The 8,860-nt window shown below is 38.9% G+C and overlaps 1 pseudogene; it reads left to right on the plus strand.

Moving 5' to 3' along the window:
- Nucleotides 1-7,932: 7,932 nt before the first annotated feature.
- Nucleotides 7,933-8,356, plus strand: LOC143270949 (histone H3.3A-like; annotated as a pseudogene).
- Nucleotides 8,357-8,860: the final 504 nt, after the last annotated feature.

An 8,860-nucleotide genomic window follows, 5' to 3' on the forward strand; every position in this document is an offset into this window, starting at 1 on the left:
ATTCAGTAATTTAAACTTTTAGCCTATCATTTCTATACCTTTTTTTTCAGAATAGATTCAATAATCTACCTTTTATCTTATCATGTCTATATCCTCTTTTTTCTTTTTTCTTTTTTTCCAAACAAGAATTCTGAATCTAATCTCCTTTGTTTAGCCTTTTCCCTGACCATTTCCAATAACAACTTGTAATCAACCACCCTAGACAATCACAAATATCAATAATCTATGTTTTGGGGGAATATGGGCATAGTTTTCTAGGTTACTTACTGCTGATTGGGGGCACTGGTAGTCTTATGGTTAGACACACACAAAAAAAATATTAATTTTTTTTGGTCAAGTCCTGATTGGAGTAGTCTGTGAGGCTGTGTCATCTCAGCCATTTCAAAATGGTCCTGAGAAGTTTGTAGTCCAAAGCTGATCTTTGAGTGATGTTTGTCAGCTTAGTCGTGTTATCATAGTCCATGTAGAATCTTCATTGAGGGATCACATTATCTTTTCATAGACTTCAAAGGTCGCTATTAGGTGTGGTCAGGGTTTTTCTATGTAGCTTTGCACCTTTCCTGGAACTCACTCAGTAGCCCAGGCTGGCCTCAAACTCACAGAGATCCACCTGCCTCTGCCTCCCGAGTGCTGGCATTAAAGGCATGTGCCACCACCACCCAGCTCAGAAAATCTTTTTCATGGAACAATTTTTTCTGGATGATTTGTCCTTTGTCTTTAGATGTCTCATTCGTCCAGTGTTCTTCAGATTCCTTAGCCTTCATTCTCCTGAAACACAAAACCAAAACCCTTCCCCAACCTTAACTTTGAGGAGTTTCCAAATCTAATATTTGTTACTTTTGATTTATAATTTCTCCTGATTTTTTGTTCTCTCTTCTGAAACTGTTCTATCATCCAGAGCAGTATTTTTTTTTCAATAGGCATTAGGTTATTTGATTTCTCTGGGAAGGAGTTTCCATGGTGACACAAGTGCAATGGTAATAATGTGTCAGATCTTGTTTTTCCACATACAAAGACTCTGGGTCTCCCTTCCTCTGGACAGAAGCAGGATATTTGATCTCCATGTGTTTCATTTCCTTTCTCTGCAGAATGTAGGTTTTTTTTGTGTGTGTGTGTGTGTGTGTGTGTGTGTGTGTGTGTGTGTGTGTGTGTGTGTGTAAATAGCACCAAATAATAATGCCCACAGAACTGTGAGCCTGATGTATAATACAGAATGTCCTTAAAAGGTGCTGGTTTCTAACTGTATGATTTCTTCTTCCAAGCTTCAAATGTTGATCATCTCTTTATTTTAGTATTTTTCATTTCCTCTGGTCGTAGCCCCCTGAAGCCCCAGAGTTTTGAGTCATCACCCCCTATGCTTGCTTCCTAGCTTCATTTGTTCTATTATGTCATATACTGTAACCTGCACAAGGCTCACTTATATCCTAGACTCCCGAAACTACTTACATTTTTCCTTAGCTTTCATTTCAAACATCTGGACAGTAAAGACTGTCTGAAAAGCTATCTCTTGCAGACTCTGTCTCCCTCCTCAGCTGCCAGACATTTGTCCCTATTACTGAAAACTTAACTGCCAAGTTCAATGGTTTCTTGCTTGCCCCCATTCCTCATGTCCTCTGCATGGAGCTGTTGCCCAACCCAAACAGTTAGCCAAACTGTCAGATATAAATCCAATAATCCATACAGACAGCCAACATCCTGAGTTACTTCCCACTCCATGTCTTCTTTACATTGAAAGCTTTGTTGTCTTTTTTTTCCACCAAACTTCATATGTCTTTGAGCCTACCAGAGAGTTTCCAAGGGCTACACAGACAAGGCCTTAAAGCAGGACTCATCTCTCTTGCCAGCCTTGTGGACTCCTCTCCATTCTTCTTCCTCCCCCAACCTCTTGACAGATGCTCTCTCCATTAGCACATCAAGCACCATACATCCACATGCTCTCCCCTAGAGATCTTTCACACTCATAAATTTCTGTGGCCACTATGGCAGAGATGGTTCCCAGGTCTCTACTATCAAACCTATTATGATCTGAGCCCCAGATTGCTATCTCCACATGACTGTTTGATGTCCCACCATATGAAGTATCTTCACACATCAGAAGAAACACTGATTGTCTTCCTGACCAAACTTACTCTACTTGCTTAGCCTATTTCTGATCATGTCAGCAACACCTCCAAACCAGTAATGCTTGTGACCCATAGTCACACATCTAGGAGAGCCTCTTCTACCAGAAAGCAAGTGCTAGAAAGTGTGGTCCTGCAGTGCAGATATTCCCTGTGCTTTCCCCTTCAACGCCCTAGTTCTTTGTTTTTCAAGTTCTACCTGTTCTTGCCTAGATGATTATGAGAACCACTATCTTGCTACCCCTACACCCAACCTTTCTTCTTCTCAACTTGTACCTCAGTTGCCAGGGAGATCATCTTACAAGAACCTCTGATAATGTCTTTCTCATGATGACATATCATTTATACAGATTAAAGGGAAATTGAACTAATATGTATATTTCAAGGCAGCAACCATATATGGATATAATTTGAAATCCACCCTTCCCAGCTTTCACTGTTCAACATCATGTCTATGCATGAACATAGAAGCAAAATTAAAATGTGCTTTCTACTAACAATGGTAATGAGGGTGAAGTTATTTAATTTTTTCTTCTTTAAACTTCTCTATTTTGATCTAATTTCTCCTATTTTGGGAGAACATAAATTTTTGCAAAACAACAAAGATTAGGGGAAAAGAAAAGAAAATTTCCAGTGGATCATTATTATCAATGAGAAGAAGTTCAAACTCCTCAAAATCAATCTTAAATATCCCTAGATTGTTGTGGCTTCTTGGGTATGTGAGGACATCATCTGACTCCTTAGAGCAGATATAAGGAAAAGCTGTTGTCATGCACAAGAATGGGCACAGCCCACCTTCCCACAGGGTCTCTCAACATTTTCTTTTGTCAGTAGATTTCTCTTCCCCCAGTTTGGCTCCTTCCTTGTAATACCACTGAATGATTATCCATAGTGACATCTCATTGTGTCCACTGTCTATTTACAAGAGGCTAGACATATTTTTACTATGCAGTTATATAATGAAAATAACAAATTTTAAAATGTAAAGGAAAAATGTTGGATATAACTATATTCTTTTTTCTTTTTCTTAATTAAAAATTTCATATTTTTTGATAATTTAATAACTTCACAGCGTGAACCTCTTCTTAATAGAGAGTGACATGTACATGTATGAGGAAAGAAGCTCCAAGTATAGTCTCAGGATGGTGTGTCTGCATGAGTTTGAGCATCCAGAATAAATATATGGGATGAGGAAACAGAAACTTGGTTTGAACAACAGCAAAAGCTGTTGCTGCAGAATTAGTTCTCAGGGTAGGGAGCAGGGAGGCATGGTGGAAAGATTTTAACAGGAAGGAGTAGGCAGACCCTGCTCCTTCTTATGCTCCAAGACAATAATGCTAGAATTGTTTGAAAAATGGAAAACAGCAGAAAAAGATGTTACCAGATAAGAAGGCTTATAGTTCAGGAAGACATGATAGGATCAGATCCAGGACAGAGAAGTAGGGCTGAACCCAATAAAGCAGACACAGCAATGCCCCTGAGATGATAGCAAGTGGTGACTTAAAATTCCGTGGGCTTAGAGCTCAAGACAGCAGTGGAGATTGGTCTTTAGCAGATATAAGGACATACACAAAGCTCAGCATTTTCCATCCTGAACACAGCCATTTGTAGGTCATGGAGCCCTGCAAAGAAGAGGCATTTCCACAGGCAGCCTGCACACTCCTATTTTGAGTCCTAGTTGCCACTGGTGAGGTAGAGGACAAGACACCACCATTACTGTCCCTACTATGCCTGTCTCTATCTTTATAAGGCAGCATTTTGCAGAGATTACTTAATAATTCCTCAGGCATCCCAAACACAATATGTCTGAGACAAAACCCAGCCATGTCTCCTTGCTCTGCCATTACCACCACAGACTGTTCTGCCATCTGTATCCCAGATCACAGCTAATGTTGCTATCATCTACTTCATCCCTGGCTCCAGAGAGACACCACAGTGCCTTCACATATACTGTGCATTTGCTTGCAATATCAATGTCCACTCCCCTTTACATGGTCCGCATCAAGATTTAATTCATTGGTTAACTCATGAGATTTTCACTTTAGTCTTCCCAACTTCCTAAAGCTGGCAGCAGAGGCCCCTCCTCTGTGCCTTTTCACTACTAGTGACACTCCACTGCCATGTCCATTTCTTTTTTTTTCTCTTTGGGGTATTTTTGCATTAGAGCTGGAACTGAATATAAGAGCCATGAATGATACACTTCTGGGTTGATATTATCAAAAACAAAATTGTGTTTATACTTAATACCTAGTAAGTACCAATAATTTATTTTATATATTCGAAAGTACACAGGGTCATAAACCCTCAAATTTGTCTTCATGCTTATGCCACGGATAAGTTATTTTCTATGCCTTGTCCCCATCTTCTTAATTACCTTTGAATAGTCTACTCTATCATCTCAGTGCTCAATTATCCAGCCTCATGAGTGATATTTCAAACACCATTCTTTTTCTCCTGGAGTCCATTCTCCACACAGAAGCCAAGTAGAACTAGTCAAAGTATGTATTTTCTTGTGTCAGTCTTCTGTTCAAGCATTTCTAAATCCTTGCAACCTTCAGCACAAAGTCCTTGTCCTCATTTGCAGCTCCTGAAGCCATGGTCCTCACTCAAACCCCTTTTCTGGGGTCTTAAGGTCTATGCAAGCAAAGGAACTTTGCTATCTTCATTTGTTCATTTTACTCCCACTTCTACCAATTGGCCCACCTTGCTAGCTCACCTTAGAATCTACTCCTTCAGTAGGGCATGGTGGTACATGCCTTTGATCCCAGCACTTGAGAGGCATAGGCAGGCAAATCTTTGTAAGTTTGAGGCCAGCCTTGTCTATAGAGTGAGTTTCAGGACATACAGGGCTGTTACACAAAGAAACAGTGTCTCAAAAACAAAACAAAACAAAAACAAACAAAACGAAAAAATCCAAACCAAAAAATAAACAAACAACCCCCACAAAACAATCTATTCCCTTTAAAGCCATCAGTGCAACACCACCAATGCTTCAGGGTTTCAAGGTTCATTTTCTTTAAATTATTGATTATTTATTTTATGTGTATGAATTTTTTTGTCTGCATGTATATCTGTGTACGACATGCATACAGTACCTACAGAAGCCAGAAAGGGGTGTCAGATCCTCTGGGATCAAGTACAAAGGATATCTGTGGGCAGAATTCAGGGAGAGTGAAGTTAGGGATGATGGTCAGGTCCTAAAAAGGCAGATTTACTGTTTTCATAGTAGTTCTGAAGGAGATGGGAGGAAAGGAAAACTTACTACCTGCTAGATTGTGTGCAGGTTCCAGGAGTGAAAGGGCTGTGGTTGTATTGCTGTGAAATTTGGTAGTGAGAGGGACAGATATTAACCAAACAGTCACAGAAACAAATCTCATTACCAACTGAGCTAAGTGCTAAAAAAGGAAAGTTACTAGATTCTGTGAAAGAGCAAATCCAGACTGTTTGAACTGGTCCAGGAGATTAGGCAACAAGTCACTGAGAAGAAGAGGCTAAGGACCCAGTTACCTTAGCCATTGTACAGAGAGAGCACTCCCAGGAGAAACCCACATCTACACTGTGGCCTTTGCCTACTCTTCTGTGTTTGGATCTCTTAAGAGACCTGCCAAAGACAGAGAGCAAGCCTCAAGAATAGCTTGTGACCAGCAGGGTTTGCTCATTGTGGCACATATGTCCTCAGCTTCCACTAAACTCCATGCACTCACATCAAACCTATTGACTTGATAGGGAAAGTGAAACACAAAGGGAAATTTATGCACTAAAGTGAAGTGAGTCCACATACACCTCAGAAGATGCTATTTTCAGACTTATTCAAGCTGGGAATCATGCAATCAATCATGTCATCAGTCAATCAGCCTTAGCCATTAAGACAAGTTGGTGGCATTATTATTGATGGTCACAGTGACTCAGAGATAGACTAAGAACGAAAGCCAGAGCTTTCCTGGTCAATAAAGTACTTTGAGTACTGACAATGCAAGTAATTAGGAGAAGCTGTGCTTCATTTTTCACCTCCTAAGCCAAAGTGACCCAGTATATACATTTGTCAATGAATGAAAGGGAAAGAGTGTAATTCATTCCTAGGGAGATGGGAAGAGCATAGGTCAAGATATTCCAAGTGGGCTGTATTTCAAAAACTCAAGCCCTCAGAAGAAAAAGAAATTGGAAGGACCCCCCTGCCCTCTGCTCTAAAAGTACAAAACATTGCTGACATTACTTATTCCAGGTAGAAGTAAGTCAAAAGACCACTGCATGCTTGAGATGGGGGAGGAACAGAATCTCCACATTTCAATAGGACAAGAGTATTTTGGATAAGACCACAAAAGCCCAGTCAACAAATTCCAAAGTAGAAAGTGGGCTTGTATGAAATTATAAAGCTTCTTCACGGCAAAAGAAGCAGCCATTAGGAACAGGACAATGTATGCAAGGGAGAAAATGTCTCTAGTTCTATTTCTGACTGCTGGGAGTTAATACTCTGAATACACAAGAAACTCCAAGACTCAATCACAAAACCCAAACAACCTGGGTTTAATAAGTAGACAATAGGTGTGAATAGACACTTCTCAAAGATGTTTATGTAACCAAGAGGCAAATGAAAAATCCTGTAATATGATTACTACATTGCCATGTCTTTATATTGATACAATAATTACACACAGGGTACAATATGTTGCTTGATACATGTAATGATGAAATCAGGGTAATTAGCATGTTCATCATCTCAAACATTATTCATTTCTTTGTACAGATATTATTTGAAATTCTCTTTCTATGCTATTTTCAAATGAATCTTATATGTTTGATAACTATGGTCATCATACTGTATAATGGGACTTATCCTTTACAGCAACTAGCAATTTTCTTACTCTATTTCCCTACCTTCCAGGTATTAATACCATTGTACTTACTATGACAATATTAACATTTTTCATATTCACATATGAATGAGATCATGTAGTACTTGTCATTCTGTGCCTGGTTTATTTCACTTTAACAAGATGTTCTCAAGGCTCATCCATGTTGTTCCAAATGACAAGATTCCATTTACTTCATGGCATACTCATATTTCATTATGTATATGTACCATGTTTTCTTTACTCATTTATTAGTTAATATATGCTTAAGTTTTTTTTTCCTTTCTTGGCTATTAATACTTCAGTGAACATGGGTTCTTCAAAACACATATGCCATTTGCTTTGTATGTATACCCAGACTTGGGACTTCTGTATCATATAATAGTTCAGACTTAAGTTTTGGAAAACCTTTAAAAATTTCTTCCATCATGGCTGCATTAATTTGCAACTATGTAGGGGCTTTCTACTAGGCAATTCATGTCACCCCAAGAGGAAATTGTTTCTCCTAATATTTGTTCTTTTGAATTTATTTCTTATTTAAATCATACAGCATATTTTGATCATATTATTTTCCCTCCCCCAAATCCTCCTAGATCCTTCCCACCTCCCTTACACATACAACTTCACATTTTTTCTCTCAAAAAGAAAAAAGAAAATCAAAACAAATTTAATAAAAAAAGACAAAAAACACTCCAAATAATACAAAACAAAATAAAAAGCACTAAAAATCATTGAGTCTGTTTTGTGTTGGCTAACTACTCCTGGTCATGGGGCTTGCCCTCGAGTGTGGTTGATATACCAAGTGTCATTCCATTGAAGAAAACTGACTTTTTCCTCTCTCAACAGCTATCAGTTACAAATAGCTGTTTGGGGTGTTAGCAGCCATCGCCATGCTGCTGTCACTCCCTAACGCCAGCGCTGCCTCTCTCTTGCAGAGCTCCAGCCAAAGGAGAAGGGGGGTAAGTAAGGAGGTGCCCATACCATGGCTCGTACAAAGCAGACTGTCCACAAATCCACTGGTGGCAAAGCACCCAGGAAACAACTGGCTTCAAAAGTTGCCCTCAAGAGTGTGCCTTCTACTGGAGGGGGTGAAGAAACCTCATCATTACAGGCCTGGTACTGTGGTACTCAGTGAAATCAGAAGTCCACTGAACTTCTGATTTGCAAGCTCCCCTTCCAGCGTCTGGTGCAAGAATTTGCTCAGGACTTCAAAACAGATCTGCGCTTCCAGAGTGCAGCTATTGCTGCTTTGCAGGAAGCAAGTGAAGCCTATCTGGTTGGCCTTTATGAAGATACCAACCTGTGTGCTATCCATGCCAAATGTGTAACAATTATGCCAAAAGATATCTGGCTGGCAGGCCGCATACGCGGAGAACGTGCTTAAGAGTCCACTATAAGAGGAAACATTTCATTCTCAATTTTTTTTCTTCTTCTTCCTATTATCAGTAGTTTTGGTTGTTAGATATTTTTGTCCATAGGGTCAAAAGGTATCTAAGCATATGATTATGAGTGGAAAATAGGGGACAGAAATCAGGTATTGGCAGTTTTTCCATTTTCATTTGTGTGTGAATTTTTAATATAAATGCAAGATGTAAAGCATTAATGCAAGCAAAATGTTTCAGTGAACACATTTCAACAGTTCAACTTTATAACAATTATAAATAAACCTGTTAAAATTTTCTGGACAATACCAGCATTTGGATTTTTAAAAATAAATAAATTTCTTATTAACAGCAACTAAATGGTGTTTGTAGCATTTTTATCATACAGTAGATTCCATCCATTCACTGTACTTTTCTAACTGAGTTATCCTACATGCAAGTACATGTTTTTAATGTTGTCTGTTTTCTGTGTTGTTCATGTAAGTTTGCTATTAAAATACATTAAACT

The sequence above is a fragment of the Peromyscus maniculatus genome, chromosome X (genome assembly GCF_049852395.1).
Source record: "Peromyscus maniculatus bairdii isolate BWxNUB_F1_BW_parent chromosome X, HU_Pman_BW_mat_3.1, whole genome shotgun sequence".
In the NCBI taxonomy this organism is placed as follows: domain Eukaryota; kingdom Metazoa; phylum Chordata; class Mammalia; order Rodentia; family Cricetidae; genus Peromyscus; species Peromyscus maniculatus.